The sequence below is a fragment of the Periplaneta americana genome, chromosome 5 (assembly GCF_040183065.1).
Source record: "Periplaneta americana isolate PAMFEO1 chromosome 5, P.americana_PAMFEO1_priV1, whole genome shotgun sequence".
NCBI lineage: Eukaryota > Metazoa > Arthropoda > Insecta > Blattodea > Blattidae > Periplaneta > Periplaneta americana.
This window is the reverse complement of record NC_091121.1, coordinates 91117787-91138830: the sequence shown is the minus strand read 5'-3', so window position 1 is coordinate 91138830 and position 21044 is coordinate 91117787. Positions and strand designations below refer to the sequence as shown.

General features: G+C 34.3%; 1 protein-coding gene across 1 annotated transcript in view; it reads left to right on the top strand.

Moving 5' to 3' along the window:
• LOC138699976 (uncharacterized) overlaps window positions 1-21044 on the top strand; it is a 109643-nt gene that overhangs the window by 51405 nt on the left and 37194 nt on the right. The gene's annotated exons all lie outside the window — the stretch shown is intronic.

Here is a 21044-nt window from a genome sequence, read left to right as displayed (position 1 = left end):
TCACTGCAGGCGGTGTCCTTGTTGACAGCTTTTTGATAGATGGATCGAATACAATCAACAGAAGTATCCAAGGTTCCGGCGTTGCTGAATATCAAACTTTACATATTCTGTAATTTCAATCTTGTTTCTCCTCCCATTGGTTTTATTTTAATGATAATATATTTAGAAAGAGTTAGCATTACTCTTTCTTGCAACATGTGTTTCTCATAGGATAAGTGCTCTATTAGAATTAGTAAGAACTTCACGTTATTCTAGACTGCTGTTCTGATGTTTATCATCATCATCATCATCATCCTTCACGAATTAGGCCTCTGTAGACCTTTTTCGGCCCCATCTAGCAGTCTTCTAAAAGGTCTTCCTGGTCGACGATGTCCTCTAGGTTTATACTGCATCATAATTTTTGGGTTTCTTGAATTTTCCATTCTTCTTACATGATCTGGCCAATTTAATTTGTGTCTGCTGATTTTTTCTTCTACTGACTCTACTTCTAATTGTTCTAAAATGTCTTCATTCCTTTTTCGGTCTAAAAGAGTATATCCTGCTGTCCTCCTGAAAAATTTCATTTCCGTTGCTTTGATTCTGTTCATGTCTTTTTTCTTTAATATCCAAATCTCGCTTCCGTATAAAAGGGAGGGTAATGCTAGTGTATTATATATTTTTATTCTTGTAGATTTTTATACTAATTTAGCTTTTAATGTATTGTTTATTATTCCTAGAATTTGTGTAAATTTGGTAATTTTCTTGGTCACATCTTTTTCATTTTGATAAGATATCTCACAACCCAGATAATTGAAATTTTGTACTTGTTCGAGGCATTGGTTATTGTGTATTATCTTACTTCCGACTGGGTCTTTTTCTAAAAATTCCATTACTTTTGATTTTTGTGCTGAAATTTCCATCCCAAAATCTTTTAATATTTTATTTAATGTATATAATCCTCTTTGTAAATTACCTCTGAATTGGAAATTATGACTTGATCATCGGCATAGAGTAAGGTATTTAATGTTAGAGCACTGGTTATTTTGATTCCTGATGTGTAGATTTGGTCCCATTTTCAAACAGTTTCATTTATATAAATATTAAATAAAGTTGGTGATAGTGGACAACCTTGTCGAACTCCATTATTAAATAATTTTCTTTCGGATATACAGTTAGTTATTTTGACACTTATTTTGCTGTCTGTGTAGATTTCTATTATATTTTGTAATAGCAAATTTTGAATATTTTTATTTTGTAATATTTCGAATAAAAGGTTTCTTCGGACTTTATCAAAAGCTTTCACAAAATCAATAAAAGCTATATGGGTTTCTAAATTAAATTCTCTTGCTTTTTCTAACAATAGTTTGATACTAAATAATGGATCTACATATGATCTTCCTTTTCTAAAGCCATAAATAATAATAATAATAATAATAATAATTGTATTATTATTATTATTATTATTATTATTATTATTATTATTATTATTATTATTATTATCTTATCCTCAAAAGACTTGACATTTTTTGACGCGTTTCATCCTATATTATTTTGATTGTAAACAAAATTGGAGACTACAGAGTAAAAACCTGGTAAGTCACGTTTCACTATTTTTACAGGACAGCAAGTTAAAAGTTCCACGACGCATTGTATACTATTGTCTTTGGATCAACATTCTTCAAATTTCTTTGGACTAATGAGGTTATTATTCTGTATAGTGAAACATCTAAAACAGAAAATCTATAATTTTGAACGTTCTTCCCGTGTGGTCTAAAATGTTAGACTTACGGAATCAGTAGATATTCCTGATTATGTTTTCAGCATGACACAAGACATCCGCTTAAAACAATATAAGACGAAGAACATGGATACAAACTCCTTCCTTATAAGCCAGAGATGTATGTCTAATTTTCTTCCTGGACGTCACCTTGGTCATCTGGATTTGTAGCTTCATATTTTCATGGAATGAATTATTAAATGAACAAATAAATTATGAATTATTGAACATACTAATTGAATAACAAGGAAAAAATTAACAAATTAAGAAGCACACTAAATGAATTGTTAAATCAACTGTAGAAACACACTGCATTAATGATAATGAAGAAATTAATTGAAAAAATGTTTGAATGAACGAATGTATTCATTAATTGAGAAACACACTTCATGAATTACAGTGAGCAAATGAATTAGTTAACAGATATACTGAATGATGATAAAGAAATGAGTTACTTAATTCATTGAATGAATAATTGAGTGAAGGAGAAGATTATTTAACAAATACAATGAGTGAATGTATTAATGAATTAATTGAAAAACACGGAATGAATATTGAATGGAGAAATGAATTACTTAAAAACACATTTAATTGTGTGAAAATCCTGTGTATAATCACACAAACGTAAACTCAATCACTACCGGTACCCATTTAAGTGTTACCTTTTTTGAGACCTCGTTTCTCTTATCTACACTCTAACCACGACATAAATACCAGATCACTTATCTGTGGCACGCTAAGTATACCTCTTCATAGAGCATCTTGTTATTCATCATCTTTTACAGTATCCACCTAGCGACAATGGAATTCCTTGTCGCAAAGTATTAGGGGCTGTAAGACAATAAACACTTTTAAATACAGCTTAAAAGATAACTTTCTTAGTATTTCACTCCAATCATACTGACTTGAACTATCACTGACTACATTGTTACTTCTTCCTTTAGACATGCATCCTGATAGTGCTGTATTTTCAAAATTGTCTCATAATAATTTATTTCTATTATGTAACATTATTTGAAATATATTAACATTCTTTGTATTTTAGCTTAATTCTGCTACACAGTTTGTATTTCATTGTTTAATTAATAGTTCATAGTATTTTGCTGTTTAATTCGTACATAATCTCTTATATACATGTAACTCTTATCTATATCAAATTGTTGAATTCTTTGTAAGTTCATACATATGTATGTATACTTTTTGCTGGTTGAGTGGAAGAGAAAGCCTTACGACCTTAACTCTGCCAGCTAAAATAAACCATTATTATTATTATTATTATTATTTTTATTATTATTATTATTATTATTATTATTATTATTATTATATTATAAATATTTGTTACTTAATTTCATTATAAGTTCCAAATGCGAGAGAAGGCTTATAAATTATAATTTATAATAATCATTACTAGTGCTGTATATAAATGGTCAGGGGACTCTCTTTATACATTTAAAAATATTTAAAGCAGGATTTGTGAATGTACAATAAGTGTTTTATTTTTGGTTGTGGTTTCCAATTTCATTCCAATGTGGCAGCATCCGTACACTGTTTTTATTTTTAATGCTACTTGTGTGATAGCTTGGTGTGGCAAATCCAGGCACTTTATTTGGTCTCGCCGTTTATTAACAAATGCAAACCGCTCGCAATTTTAAATGCTAATTCGACGTATAATTTCCTCCGATGGGATCTGCTGCTCCTTGTTTAACCAGCGGCCAGTAGCGTCGATCGCGATAAGCGTTGGACGGCAAGTCCTTGATTAAAGCAAAAATTGTACCATGTTCATAAATTACTTTACAAGCTGTTCATATTCAAAGTGTTAAAATTGCACGTGGACACATTTCGTGACTAAGATATTGATCAGGAATGAAAAATAAACTTCTCAAAACCTTGACAGTAAAAAACGATGTGTTGGCGAAAGGTTGAATCGTACCTCGACACAGTTACCAGAAAAAGACTTCTTTTGTTATAAACTGTGATGCGAAATAAAAAGTTCATTCATTCATAGTGTTCTGCCCAATGGCAGGTCTTTTACTGCAAACCCAGCATTTTCCAGTCTTTTCTATTTTCTGCCTTCCTCTTTGTCTCCTCATATGATACATATATCTTAATGTCGTCTATCATCTGATATCTTCTTCTACCACGAACTCTTCTCCCGTTATGCAAAAGGAATGCATCAACTGTTACTTACTCCAAAGCTACTTGAAACCCTGCTCCTATTCGCCAACTCCAGAACTGATAACGTCTATAGTACAAGCTTCAAAAAAACATTAACGAATCACTATACCTGTATTAACCCCTGCGGTAGCTGAATGGTCAGACCTTCAGCCTGTCAGCACCTCTTATCTGTTCCATACATCCGTACTACCAGCTTCCCTGTCATGTTCTCGTCCGGCCACGGCCGGTGAGGTGAGTCCCACACTGTAAATGGAAGGTTTAATTATTCACTACGAGAGTAATTCTTTCTGTTTTAGAGAGTATGACTTTCTGTTATAGGAAGTTTCGTTCAATGCTTTTGCCCAGAATTTTATTCAGTCCTTTATCCAATATTAATTTTACCTTTTTGTACTTTTGTACTTATCAATTCTGTAGAAATGTCAAAAATAAAATAATTAAATAAACCAGACAAGCAGTACCAAGAACTTCGAAGGAAATTGTTATCAATCATCTATATAATATGACTGATTGCAATGTACATTTCCTGCTACATGACAGCGGAATAAATTATCCCAGCCATGAAGTAATATTTAACACCTTTGGAAATATCACAATTATATCACATTTCTTTTTTCTGATGGAAACTTCTGCGCCGCACCAAGAGAGTTTTTTGAAGCTTTATACTACCCATGACATTTGCATGGATCATGTGCTCTCTTTAGTTTATGCATTTGAGTAGCAGGAAAAATGAAAGAACTTACGAGACAATATAACGGAGAACTGAACAACTTTGTAGTATAGAACCATAGTGTTACATCTTCAAGTACCTCTGATTGATATCCTGGCTGATATGTAAATCTATTATCAGACAGTGCGTCTCACTTGACGATATTTGTTAGAGGAAAAACAATTGTTTTTATGAATCTATAGTCTGATTAGTGTAATATGTAGCTAATCGGCGTGTATCCAGTGGAGGGGGAAAGGAATTGGCAACCCTACCTCACTTTCTCATGGCGTAGTTGTCTCATAAGTGGCGCCATGTTGGTATTACCTGTGATGTTCATATGTTTTCGCACAGTTGACTAAACAACAACATCATCATCTTCAAAGTACAGTATGTGATTTTGAGATTGCAGATGTTTACACTTAGGACCTCTTTCAGTTATATACAGGGTGGAAGTGAAATAACGTTGCAGATTGAAAGGGACGATAAGGTATACTTAAATGAATAGAAAACCTATATTACGTTTTGTGATCAAATGCACTTTAATTAGAAAATTAAGTTTGAAGCTTCAGCATTCCGGCAACATCGCCGCTAACACACTCTACTCGCGATACAGATGTAAGAGGTTAACTAACTTTGTGTGTCTCGTTAGGTGAGCTGCTCTCTGACTCAACGTTGCAACAGACTCGCATGTGCAGTGTCTGGAAATTAGAGATTTTTTAAATTAAATTTACACGAAAACCGTTCACGCTATTTAAATACGCCAGAGGGATAAATTGTTATTTATTACATTTCCTGTCGATATGTACAAAAATCATGATTCTACTCGCAATAGTTATCGAATAAGAGGTTGTTAAACATTTGGGGAAATTCTTTTTCTGTAAAAAAAAAATTATGAACTTGCCACCATATGACATTACAGTTATTTGTTCCGTACAGCTTGAGCTATTCGCTCTGAAAATCTGCAAGGATATTTCAATTCCACCCTGTATAAACCACGGGTTGTGACGGTGGCGAATTGTACACAAATTACTAAGGGAGGTATCTTTGAAAAGCAATAAGACTATTATAAAACTTAGTAGATTTCATGGGCCTGCCTTTTGTACCTGTGGATGACTTGCAAGAAACATTTTATTATTTGATGCATGAATTTGAAGAAGCAATAATCGATTTTACTTTATACAAGGAAACCGAATTCATCCATGGAAGACCAATACGAGATAGGAGACGTGCAGTCCTTTCCATATCTCCTCCGCCAATGTGGACGGTATATTAACACGTTCTAACAGGAAAACAAAGAACAAATAACATGGTATAAGACTTCCATTCCAAGGTGGGCAAGATGATAGGCATTCACCATTCGAATATATAAGATTTCTTGAGAGAATAAAACAAATGCAGCAGGAAACGGAAGATGTGATTGTTGAAATTACAGTCGTTCATTTAAGAGATAGACTTCCTGTTTCAAAGAGATGGATTACCAACTAAGAACGCTTTGAGCTAAATGTAAGCAACTACGGTCAATATATTTTTATCTCAGAGTTGTTTCCTACAATTTTAAAATATTTGTTGTAAAACTTGGACTCTCACTTTGAGAGAGAAGCAGAGGTTGAAGTTACAGGCTAATGGAGAAAGTTACACAACGTAGAACTGCACGCATTATATTCTTCATCTAACATAATTAGGAACATTAAAACCAGATGTTTGAGATGGGCAGGACATGTAGCACGTGTGGATGAATCTAGAAATGCATATAGTGTTAGTTGGAAGACCTAAGGGGAAAGACCAAGACGTAGATGGAAGGATATTATTAAACTAGATTTGAGGGAGATGGAATGTGATGATTGGAACAGGATAAATTTTGCTAGGATAGGGACCGATAGCGGACTTATGTGAGGGCGGCAATGAACCTTCGGGTTCCTTAAAAGCCATTTTTAAGTAAGCTGTAATAGACAGCTCTTTTAACTTACCGTATTCTATTTATGTTTCCATGGTTTTTGTCATTCAATGAATATAAGGAAAATGGCTACTTATGTATCTGTGAGGAACAGCAAACTGTGGATCACCTTTTGTTCCATTGTCCAGTTTTTGAAAACAGAAGATTTTTTTTTTGATCGGACATTTACATTTTTGTAATATATATATATATATATATATATATATGTCAAACCATTATTCAATGTGTTAAGAAAAACATGCTGCTATAAACAGCCTTGCAATTTCATATGTAATATATTTAAGAACTTGTAATTAATTCAAATGTAATATATAAATGTTAATTTTAAGTAGCATAGACTGGGTTACCCACGTCAAATTAATTTTATAATAATAATAATAATAATAATAATAATAATAATATAAACTCTCAGTCAATAACTATAATCATAATGTACTTTCGGGTAAAATAGGGTTCAAGAAATTGTATATTCCAATAAAGGAATATCTCCAAATTTCAGTGTCGCCCGACTGGCCAGTAAACAAGAATGATTTTCAAGTTTTTGCTGTGCAACGTTACCTAACTGATGATTTCGTTGCATAGTCTTTTCTAAATGTACGTCCTTCGTAATAAGGTGCGTACACACTTAGCGAACGAACAACGAACGAATGATGAAGCAAAACTTCGTTGTTCGTTCGCTGTTTGAAGCGACGTACAAATCAACAGCAAATTGTCAGAAAACTTCACATTCGCTGATTGTCCGCTATAAAGGCAGACGAAAATATAATTATAGCAAGTGCAGGCCTGTTTCATAAACACAGTAATAATATTAAGTAATAGTATTACAGTCATGAAAACAATTTTATTAACCGACTAAATTCTGTTTCATAAACGTTTTGCACGAGTCATAAAATACGTACAGTAACCAGATGATTTGAGGTTAAGGCTGACTAACATAACCAAGTTGGTCTGCACTCTACAGCTATTTATATTATTCTCACTGTTAACAGTTGTTGAATGAAATAAGTTTTGAAGTACTATCTTTAATAACAACAACAGAGTAAGTCGTAATATGTGTGAAGGTTTGGGAGACAATTTATTTCAGATAAGATTGTAAATCACTGCAACTCGAAGTTATTGTTTCTGTTATTTGAGTCAGTTGATTTACGAGTAAAAGAAACAATATGATAAATCTAAAATATTGTGAACAGATATTTATCATTCCTAATTGTTCACATCTCTGCTGTTGTGACGTTTGCAATTACAAAAACAGTGTATCAGTGACAGAAGCGTGTGTGTGCGCGCGAGTGTATAAAACTTGCACCTCGTTATCTAAAGAAGTACCACATGAAAATGTTAAGCAGTGAAAACTTTTGATGACAATATTGTACCAGCCTTAAGGACAGGGTTAACGACAGGGTTAGTGGACCCTGCAAAGCGTCTTATGTAAGATATTTTCAAGTTCCGTTATAATTCGGAATACTGCGCAAGTACTTATATAAAAAGGCTTAAAAATTATTGGTGCAAGCGTAAATAAATACACATAAAAATTACTCTTTTACCAAAAATAAATAAGTAATGCAATAACGACATAAGTACTTACGCGGTGAAGTCGTTCCTAGAAAATATCGTGTTTGAGTTTGAAGGTGTGGATGTTGTAGAAGATTAATGTTATGACGAAATTAATAAAAATACTGAAATTGTCTTAATGGGTTTTTATTGCTGATTATGTTGTAAGTAGTATGTTCAAGAAGTTACCTGACTATACAAAATGCAAATATGTTCTAATTAGAGATTGTGATGTGGAATTGTAGATGCGGTACCTATAAATCTCGTAAGTTAATTTTAGTTTATGCCCTCTATAGGGATGGTTTAAAGTAGTCCATATATTTTGTAATAGATCTACGTGTTGATATATGTCTGCAAAAGATTTTGGCTCACCATGGCTCACCAAGATCTTCATAATGTTAATTAGTGAAAAGTTGGTATATATATTCAGGTTGTCACAAGTATACATTGAAAAAACATTTCAATAGGTACAGAAAATATTAATATTACTGTATTTTGTGATGTAAATGTCCCATAAGCATATATTTCTGAACAATTATAATTTTAAAAATGACGAGAAAGGAGGGAAAAAAACGTTAAGTTCAATCATTAAAATAAGATAAAATAATGTAACATATACAGTAATTACTTTCTAACAGTTCTATACTGTAATTGAATTTAATTTAGGTTTCACCCTTTCCAATTGTTCCTCTTTCACAATTAGATAAGATAGTTTTCATTTTCAGCCTGGTCCATCTACATTGGCGCCTATGACAGTTTGTAAGTATATTTGTAAGTATGGAGAGGGACTTTGTTAGTCATTCATTTTGTCTCTGATGCTTTTTAAAATGGGGAAAAGACGTGAAAATAACTTGAAGAAACAGAGTTTTTTGCGAAAAGTTCTCGAATTGAAAGGTCAACTATTTCATTATATTTGTAACTTTCTTGCATATGGTTGTAGGATATTCGTTGTCTAAAATTTCTTGGACGTCGGACAAACACTCCCTCTTCATCACTATTTGAGTCACAATTATCCATTTCAAATGTTTTCACGGTTTTATCTTCAAAATCTAACCCTACATTGGCATTTACTTTTTACAAATTGTTAAACTATTACTTAAAATACAGTCATGGAACTAACGTTAATATTATTAATAAATTTAATTATCTTTGCTGGTTTATGAAACACTTTAGTAATATTGTTATTTATTTTAGTAATAATATGAGCGTTTACAGTAATAAATAATATTAACTATTACTTTCATGAAACAGAACAGTAATAATATTACAGTACTTAATGTTATTACCTTTTCAGTAATGGTATTAAATTATTGCTTTTATGAAATAGGCCCCAGGGGAAAGTTTCAGTACAAGGATACCTCACTGACAATAATTATCTTAAAATACTAAAAAGAGAGATTTGTCTGTGTCTGTCGTATGCGCATCACGCTTACGAAAAGACACTTTTCAGTGCCAATAATTTATTTTGTGTGCACAAGGTTGGAACTTTGTTTTTTCTGGGCGTGAATTTGTCCAAAAGGAATGACATATGTTTATACGCGAACCAAGTTGACTCGTACACTTCATCACTCCCCATTCCAGATCTTTTTGTGGACTTCTGTCTTTCCCTCCGGAATGATGTCAGTAGGGATTCAATTTTCAATTTTCTTTTTGACTTCTGCTCCCTACAATAAACAAAATCATATATCCACTGAAAATAAATAAACAAAAATAATTTTCAAATTTTGCACGTGTTTGACTAGCCTATCTTGCAGCTGAACATCTTTCCAATAGGTTCCCAAACATCATGTTTTCTTACTTTATTGTGGTAAGTAGGATATTTGGGATTCCCTGAAGTTTCCTGCTCCCTATATGCATTAATAAGATTTATAACAGCGTCTTTCGTCCACTCCAGTTTCGACATCCTGTTAGTGAAATTGAACTAAGCGCTGCGTTCTGCTACGAACTACAAGCTAGTGGCAAATCCCGTCCACAACGAATACCAACTTCCTTTGATGTACCGACAAGCGACGGATCACTTCCGAAGGCAAACCAAACGATCGGTTTGCCTTTGCTGCGACGTACACACGTACCGATTTCAATCAACGAATGCAATCGTTTGTCGTTCTTTCGTTGTTCGTTCGCTAAGTGTGTACGCACCTATATATATACTTTGAGACGTTCAACTTTTTCACTGAACATGAGAAACATGACTTAGTGAACTGTTTGCCCGATTCAATAAAATGGGGCGGAATACGTTACCGTGACGTCACCAAACCACGTGGTTGCACTGTAAACGAAGTTTGAGCTTTACTACTATAGTTCACACAGGCTTTTTGAGATGTTCACGCGAAATTCATGTTTGAGAAAGGGATTAACATTTGACCATTCTTGCAATTCGAGTACCCAGAGGTTTCGAGGCAAGTTTCGTCTCGCCCGTCTCGCCGACCTTGAGGATCCGACCGATTTTGTGCGATGTTTACGATACGGATCTCCTTTGTCTACAGGTGGTGTGCTTTTTCGTTTCGCTGTGTTTGTTTCGAAAGTTATAAACGGTTCTAATGTAACACTTTCTTTTTGGACATCATTATCGAACGGTTGGTGGAATACAAAGACATAGTTATAAGTAAAATGTATCTCATTGTTTAACAATTTGTGTTAAAATGGTGTCTTATCGTTTCGTATGAAAATGTAAAATGTTTGAAAAGTTATACCGTAAGTGTAAATTTCACTTTATCTTTCGCTATTGACATGTGTAGCGAAATGTTTAGTAAATAAGTTGAAATTAATTCATCTTTCTGACAAAACAGTCACCAGCGGCGAACTTCTGCTTAGGGCCCCAATCTTGGAGGTGACCCCGGTCAGGAAAAAAATAAATAAATAATAATAATAATAATAATAATAATAATAATAATGATAATGCTGATAATGATATTAATAATAATGGTAATGATAATGACAATATAATAATAATAATAATAATAATAATAATAATAATGGTTTTTATCCAAATCTGGCTTTCAGGTAAAGCTCCCTCTAAGGCAGAAAAAAAAATAGTGGCTTTGTTGGTACATTATACGTATAGGAGATGAAATGGTACACATTCAGGAAACGGGACACGGACAATATTGTCAATTTTCCCGAACGAAATAGAAAATAATTGACCACAGTTAATTTTTTAATTCAAGTGGCAACACTGTATTTATGTTCCTGGTTTTTGTTTGTTTTTCATTGCACCTAACTTCATTATAGGCTATAATATTCTCTAGTGTATAGTGTCTCAAGATTTTATAGAATAATGCCAAAGTACGTTAAATAAGTAAAAAAATTAAAGTAAAGTTTGTTTTTCTGACAAATTACCAAAAAGGGGGCTCGGCTGTGTTACTGAGTAGGAGCCCTAGTGACACTCACAGGACGAGTTTTAATAATAAATCATGGCTTAAGAATCGAACTAGTTCTCCGGTTATGGTCAATAATATTGGCGAACGTATAGATAGCCCCAGTGAATCGCACTATTTGCATATTATGTAAAAAATCAAATTCACAAGAACTTTTATGTAATGAAAAGCTGAAAAGTAGCATCACGGCAGTTGATACTTTTTATGTGGTAATGAACATTTTGTGTCCCGTGCCGTGGCGTCGTGGTGTAAGCAGTAGCGGCCGGTGATCGAAATCCTCGGTGAGGCCAGATGCAACTAGTTTAAGTGCCTCCGATAGGAAATGTTTATTTATATTAATTATTGTTATATTATTAATATCATGATTACTGTATTATTATTATTATTATTATTATTATTACTGTTATTAGTAGTAGTAGTATATTATTATTATTAGCCTACTATTGATGAAAAATAATGTCACTCACCAAATAAGCTGTTATGCTGTGAGTTTCAGTGATTGTTTCAGTGTGATGAAGCAACCCACATTATGTGTTGAAAATCCCCTCCTTTCTGTTCTTTTTATTTTTTTCCCTTGACAGCAACGAACAAGACCAACAGAGAAGTTTATTTTGCACCACATTACCACTTAACCATTTATGTTCCCCATACCAGAATGCAATAGAAACTCGCGTTTTAAGATTATCTGTCAGAAAAATTGTCAGCGATGTCGTAGGTATCTCGGTAGACTCTCTCTTTATTTAAAACTTCCTTTCTTTCAATATTATTTCTTCTTAAAAAAAAGGACACTTTAACAATGAACTAACTACACCAGCATTATTTCTCGCATTTGTTTCTGTTTATATTTTCCCGAAATACATAACAACATTGGCCCAGATTCACTACTGTACTACGAATTACAATAGTACAGTCACGGAGAAAAAACTGGCCGATGTGCAGCAAAACTCGTAATGTTACTTATGCCGGTTTTGTTGTGATTATCACAGTATAGAGCATTGGTCCCCAACTCAGAGCACTCTGTTGTCATCAAGCCTTGCCCGCTCGCCCGCGGAAAGTCGTAGCAGAGCAGGTAAGACGTTCAGCGGCGGGACCAAAATATGAATTTACTGCATAGGTTTATGATTGTTTTCTGATGAAAAAAGATACGGGCTGAATAGAAATAATTAAATGAACTATCTTAAGCAATTTGAAAAAAAAAAACATTGTAGCCTATTTTCAACAAAGTTAGAAGTTAATAAATTTATAATTACTTTTAGAAATATAATACACATTTCATGTTAATTATTCGGATAATGCATGACAATTACTGTAAATGTGTAAACTGCTTCTGTTAAGGAAAATGTTGAACAAAACACATAAAAATCCTAGGAATAATAATGCAGAAATTAACTCCATTCAGTTCACTCAACACTGGCATTAGCACTGATTTTTCGGGATTTGTTTAATTCTCTTTTTCCTCAGCAATTTCTCAACGATTGGAACTATTGTTTGTATAGTGCATAATGTGACAGCACATTTTAAGTTGTGATCCGATAATTGGCTTCCATGACATGGCTTGTTTATCTTCATCATAGGAAAAAAAATTACTGTTCGCACAGATGGCCTACGTGAAAAAGGATGTCTGTACAATCGGGGAAATCTAAGACATGGAAAGTTCATATAAAAGTCAGATACTTCTTATGTTTTGATTTGTATCCTTCATTTCACTATCGTAAAGAAAATCAATAAGTTCTAATTACAAATACTAATTAAAAATCAAATTGAAAATTTTCCTAGTCTTTAAATCTCGAATCAAATTTCTGGTGCAGATCGTCATGTGTGAATATATTCGTCGAAATCCAAAGTCTTAAGAAACTAGTATGCCTATATCGTTGTTAATATTGAAAAATGTGCTGTAACTTATCCTTTTAGTTAAGCTAACATTCCATAATTAAAGGTGGTTTATATTAAACGCCTTCACTCTGTCATATAACTGTGTAATAATCTTGTTGTTACCATGTAGAAAACAATTTAAAGCATTCAGATAATTCCATTAAGAAGGCAAGTTCACAAATCCATTTTTTCATTCTTCACTTATGATACAGACGTTTCTTCTTCCTCCGTGAACGATGATGTTTCCTCCCTCAGTTCAAAGAACCTATTCAATAATTTGCCACGACTAAGTCACCGTACTTTACTATAATATGACAGATCGCCTTACTCGCTATTGAATTCATCAAGAAAGACTTAAATTGACAATGAGCGAGACTTTTCGATATAATTGTGTTGGTGGTTTTTCCAACTGGACTACTTCTATACCTAGTCGATCTGGTTGGCGAGTTGGTATAGCGCTGGCCTTCTATGTCCAAGGTTGCGGGTTCGATCCCGGGCTAGGTCGGTGGCATTTAAGTGTGCTTAAATGCGACAGGCTCATGTCAGTAGATTTACTGGCATGTAAAAGAACTCCTGCGGGACAAAATTCCGGCACATCCGGCGACGCTGATATAACCTCTGCAGTTGCGAGCGTCCGGATGTGCCGGAATTTTGTCCTGCAGGGGTTCTTTTACATGCCAGTAAATCTACTGACATGAGCCTGTCGCATTTAAGCACACTTAAATGCCATCGACCTGGCCCGGGATCGAACCCACAAACTTGGGCATAGAAGGCCAGCGCTATACCAACTCGCCAACCAGGTCGACTTCAGAAAACAGTAAATTACTGAAATCAAAATACATGCATCTTACTTGTGAATTATAAAGACTTTCTTCGGACTTTCTTCACAGAGAAAGCAATGATGGTATTATCAAAGTCGATCTGACGAAGCATATCAGACTCGAAGCAAAGAAACATAATACTCAAACATATTCATTGTTGAAACAAAATTTATTTTTGAAAGGCAGGCTGTGGTTTTTTAAGCATGGCTTCTGTTGCTGTATAATTTTTACGAGTATTTCTTACTTCGACAGGAGTATAAAATAAATTGAAAAATAAATTCCAACTCTTTACAGAATAAACCTTTCAAATCGAATTATATAGTGAACATGCTGAAAAGTGATTAAGTAGTACTGTTGATGATATAGGCCAGTGTTTCTTAAACTTTTTTGAAGTGGGGACCACATTTTTAAGTCAGAACAGTTCCGAGGACCACATTACTCTTGTTCCCTTTGAAAGCAAAGCATATTTTAATACCAGTATATTTTAAAACTGAATTAATTAATTAAAATTAATTTACTTCGTTTAAGTTTATATTAGTATTAACTAATTAAGTTAATGTTAATAGAAAAAAAATTCATTTTAGATTTTTAATAAATCAAGGCATTAGAGTTTGGAGAATCTTTAACTTATTAACTAAACAAAATAAATAAATAAATAAATACATGAATCAATGAATGAATGAATAATGTGTTGGTATTCTCATTAATGAGATGGATAAGCCTGCCGATTCTTGCGCAGTTGTTCTATATTTTGATATATGCTGGTAAGCTTAAGTCAGAGATCGTTACATACATAGAGTCGATTTCGATACTTTGTTTTTATTAGAGTTAGTGATGAAAACCTTTTCTCACACAGATACGTAAAAGCAAACTGAATTATAATCTGTAAAGCACCACTGTACAGTTCAATATATTCTCTTTTCACTTGTGTTGAGGTCCAGAAATTAACCATACTTTCTGCTTGGAATTTCATTTTAAGTCGAGAGTTCAATTAACTGTTCTCTTTCACTCAACGAAAGTTTGTTATTTTCAATATCAAGGGATCGCGAACCCATGAAAATTCGTCATATTTACATGGAAAATAAGTTTCAAATTGTGACCTCAGGGTTTCGAGATGCGAACGTATGTCATTGCATAATGTTCTTTCCAATAACGAAATCATTTTCAATCAAAGAAGACTCTAGGGTTGGAAATAGTGAAAAAAAACTTCTGTTTTACGTATCTGACCCACAAACCAAGTTTCCTCCCGAACACTTTTTTCTCATACAGTCAAAGAATTACCTTGTAGAGAGAGATTTAGTTCGTTTACTTTTGAGAATACTGTATATCTGGAAGATATTGCAATATACTTAGCCACATGTCGTCAGCTGATGTGCAGGGAAAAGATGGCGAGAAACACCATGTTCATAGTGCTTTAAATCCCTCTATTTTTTTGCTGATAGTAGAGTGGGAATTCGGTAGACAGGTAGGGTAATAAATTTCATAAAATGTCAGTACTGGGAGTAAAAGTGAAAGGTGACTGTCATGTGTCATTTCCAAACTCTGAGATTTTCAGATAGTGTGATACGCAATTCTTTGAATTTGATTTTTCTTCTGTCCTTTTTGAAGAACCACAAGGGCAGACCTCGGGGACAGGTGGTCCAAGGACCATAGTTTGAGAAACGCTGATATAGGCTATTATATTGTGAATATAACTGAGAGTTGTGGTTACTATTCATAGCGATAAATAGGTAATAAACAACAATATGCAATTTGATTTTCAACACTGCATTCTTGTTCATACAAGCAGTTAAATTTAAGCAATTTCATAGTATAATAATGTGATACCGGCATTACAATATAACTATGCAGCTGCACACTTTCCTTTCACGCTTGCCACGACCGCGACAATGTGATAACAAAACAATATCTGACTTCCACAAGGTGTTCAAGAAGAAACTTCAGAAAAGATTTACCAACATGTGTTTTAAAAATAAATTTCATTGTAAAATAAAAATGAAAAAGGAGAGAAAGAGAGAGAGAAAATGCCGCCCCCTGGAAATTACCGCCCTAGGCAACTGTCTAAGTTACCTAGGCCTGAATCCGGCACTGAGCCTATGTGTATATTTGCAACGTTTGTTGTGTTTTAGTCAACATACAGAAAGTTGTTTTGCCATTGGTTTTGCCATTGCGGGTATGAGGAATGTTGTTAATGTTATTTTCATCCCCTCTGTTCGTCTCTCTTCACTCTACAGACATACTATGTTTATGGTTTATGACTACTGTATATTTCGTGTTCTTTCTAGAGTCCTAGGCACGTGACCCTTTCCAGCCCTATTAACAGAATTTGTCTATAAATAGCCACAACCACTACGAAAATCATCATTAGTATTTCAGTTCCATAGATATGGACGTTAAAGCCAAAGTAATTGCACTGATCGAGGAAGGCCGATTTAGCACGGCTCGAGCTGGAGAACGCTATGGATTTGCGACTAGAGCAGCGTCCAGGTGGTGGGCGCAGTATCAAGAGCTAGGATACATAACTCGTAAACCTGGTAGTTGAAGACCCAAGGCATCAACACCACAACAAGATCTTATGTTAATAGAACGTTCGAGGCGCTTTCATTTTATACTTCTAAAATATTTGTGGCCGGCAGGGAATTTCCTGCTTCCAACAGAACGCTAGTAAAAGGCTCAATAGTGCCAACGTTGTGCTGAGAAGAACAGCGGCGAAGGAAGTTCTGACTGAAGACCATCGAATTGATCGTGTCGCATTTTGTCGAATTCATACAGCTATCCATGGAAAGAGGCCATCTTTTTGTATGATGTGTTTATGAACTATAGCAGGCCAGTGCACGTATATCGACTGAAACAATCCAATGATTTGACCCTGAATATGTGGTCCAGAGACAACGCAGTGGTCGTTTGTCCGTGTCGGTGTGGTACGAATTTCTGGTTATGGTGGCGGTGCACTATGGAGGACTCATGGGCATATGAATGAGCATCAGTACACCAATAAACTGGAAAATGTGATGCTACCTAGTGTTCGTGTGTTTAATCCCGAAAACAAAATAAAATTCCAACATGACTTGTCTTCGGTACACACATGCATCGCAGTGCAGCGGTGGTTCAACATTCACAGGGACGATATCGAGAGGTTCCATGGGTGCCAAGAAGTCCTGACTTAAATTCCATAGAAAATGTGTGTACGGAAGTGCAACGCACTGTTAATGTGTAACTACAGTGTCGGTGTCCTAGGATTGCAGATGAATTGTGGAATCTCATTGCAGATGTTTGGGATGATGTTGCATTGTCAGATAGATACAGTAGGTCTATATCCAAAGCCTTGTTAATTCTATAAGTAGAATAATGGATGCAGTGATCAATGTCAACGGTTTATGGACAGGCTATTAAGTCCAGAAGAAAACTGTTGTATATAACTAGAACTACATAGGTAGAAGAACATTTTAATTTGTGATATAAAGAACATTCAGTATTAATTATTTTACTTCAGGAATGTATTTTTCTTTTCTTTTTTTAGAACAAAAATAAACACTGTGGGCCGTATTCATAGACATTCTTAGCGGTGGATGATCAGCGAACTAACGTTTTTCGTATTCATAAACCAGTGTCAGCGATATGATATATGATATGATATGATATGATATATGATATGATATGATATGATATGAATCCTGTTTAGTACGCTCGTAGCCCGGGATAGCGGAATGTCTATGAATAGCACCCTGTAGCTTTAATAATAGAATAAATAAATAGGTTCTAGTAAACACTAGAATCACTTATACAATCGAACGTTTTCCTAAATTGCACAAAAATTATTTCTAACAAACAAATCTATTTGTGTTTCTCTTCCCTCATTACTAATTGTTTACCGAAAGTAATTTATAGGTATTTATTTATTTCAATTTAACTGAATGTTCACTTATACAATTTGTATTGGATTACCTTAATCAATTTATATTTATTCTACTTCAACTAACTGTTCACGTCTATATCATCTTACCATTAAGTTCGTATGTATTGTATCTATCTCAATTTTGTTTACTCTTCTTCGTATGTTTTGCCAGGAAGATATTAAAGTAAAAATAAACCATAAATAAACGAAGTACCGTATGTCCATAGAGTAAAGAGAGACGAACAGAGGAGTTGATAATGAAATCAATAACATTCCTCGTACTGGTAAAACAATTAAATAACAAATTTCTGTACATCGACAAAAACACGAGAGTTTCAACCTTACAGAAACAATACGAAAGCCTTTCTCTCCTAGTCCAGCAACTTCGACTAAACAGTACTCTGTACTGTGATAATCACAACAAAACCGGCATAAGTAACATTACGAGTTTTGCTGTTCATCGGCCAGTTTTTTCTTCCGTAACTGTAAAACACCCTCGCTTAAGTCATAAACTGAGACATTAGGGGAGGGAATAGTGTGGGTCTCTGCCTGCCAAAGAGCTGGAATTTGTGTTATTTATGACCTATTTAGGAAGACAAGTCACCATTGCTATTTCCACCCCACTCTACCCTTGAGGCCGGCCCATGGATGTGAGGAGTGAAACCTGACCAGGCCACGAGGCCAGACGAATTGTGCCTCGGCTACAACGTTTTAAGCGCAAGCTCAAACCCCGTGAAAATACAGAAAATTCAGAAGACAGACCCGGCACGAACGATTCTGGCCTCAGGAACAAATTTTACTGCAAAACAGGTCTATATACATCACAATCCAGACTCGGCACGAGCGATTCTGACCTCAGGAGTAAATTTTACTGCAAAACAGGTCTATATACATCACAAAGTTTTAAAATGCTTCTACAGCGATGCTTCATTCAAATAACTAATACATTACATAAAACACAAAATTTTATTTCTGTTAAGCCAAGTGACTGAGGCCCGGCCTCACTTGCCTCAGTCAATCAGCCGCCACTGGGTGTAAGGCATCCTGCCTAGGACTCGCGTTACGGAATGCGCACTGATTCTAGTCCTCACGGGGGGAGAAATTTTCTCATGGAATTTCGGCTAGTGTATAGGACCGGTGTGCACCCAGCATCGTGATGCACTTTTTTTAAATTTCGTTTAATTGTCACCATGCCCCATAACGTATAGTCATATTATATGGTTTATTGAAACTTGTTTATCACTTATGTGTTCATTGGTGTCCCATTGTCTTTCCTTCACTGTTTCGTGATTTTGTTGATATTGATTTTGTTATTATATTATTTTATGTTATTCACTGTTGTATGTTCACTATCACTATCTTTGAATTAATGATACTAGTTCTATTTACGCTGTTATATACACACACACTTTTGTTAATTGGATTTTCACTATCAGCATACCTGGGGAGCGACGATAGGTAGCAAAAATCCGGTTTCACAAACCAGCTGTAACGGCTGGGGGGATCATCGTGCTAACCACACGATACCTCTATACTGGTTGGATGATCGTCCACATATGCTTCGACATGTGGACGTGAGGCCAGCAGCCGGCTGCTCGGTCTTGGCCCTTCATGGGCTGTAGCGCCACGGAAGATGGAAAAAATGAACATTTTGTACTGAAATAAATATAAATCCTTAAAACTGTACATTGTACAGTAATAACAACAGTTGGCGTGGTTTTCATTATCGGAAAATGTATTAGAAATGTTACCTTTTTTTAAGGAGGTTGTTCCAAACATATTATGGACACATCGTGTGTTCAACAGAATGCACTGTTTCAAGAGAAATGTCAAGAGAAATTAGCGATGTCTTTGCCTTAGCATCAGTTTTATGATTTGTATGCATGCCATTGTATTGAATTTGCGACTGTTTGGTAAGTTTTGTTCTGATGTGAGTTCCTTGCCAGTTTGTTGTATTTTCATAAGTTGATAAGTAAAATTTTACAAAATTTTCCATTCAACATGACTTGAAAGACTTTAGTCACATTGAAATTTATTCTGGTATTATAAAACTTGTCAAGTGAGGAAATTTTTTACATTTATTATTATTATTATTATTATTATTATTGTTATTCTCAACGATATACTTGTGCGAAAAATATTTCGTAATTGGAAAGTGAAAAACCTAATGAAGAAATAGGCTTCAAGTTACTGATAACATGCATTTGGCTTCATATCAGCTTCCGAGATGGGATTAACTTAAAATGTAGCGTGTCGTGGATGAAAAAAAGTTCGAAGACTATTGACGTAAGATATCACTAAAATGCATATCATTCCACTCAAGTTTTCCTCTTAATCTATAGCTACACAAGTTTCAATATCTGTTGTAAAGAGATTATATTATCTATAGCGGACCTTCGTTGTCTAAAATCAAGTTGCTTTTCTAATAAAGTAGCATCAGGTGCGATTTCGCTCCTGTTATTAATGACCAAAGGTAAGAAGTTCGTACTGGAACTGTTAAGTTTTGTAAGCTTGGACTATATATCTACAGAATGAAATAGAGTAACACAGCTCTTAACGTCAACAAACGAGCGAAACAAACGTGTACAGTCGGGTGGCAACCAAACTTGACTTTGTGCCAATGACTCATGGCCTTAGAAAAAGAAAAACAATAAATAAATAATTTTGTATAAAAAACAATAAATTGGCAATTAGAACTATGTAAAATAATATAGCTTCACATATATAAAAATAACAAATTATATTATCTAATCTTTTTAAGATAATAATAATTATGACAATAATAATAATAATAATAATAATAATAATAATAATAATAATAATAATACTGATGATTATGTAGATTTTCAGTTTATCAAAAGAGATGGTCTTCTATGTTTATAAAAACAATATTTGTAACCCGAAAGTGTTCTTTCTACGTCACAAGACGTAACTGGAGCA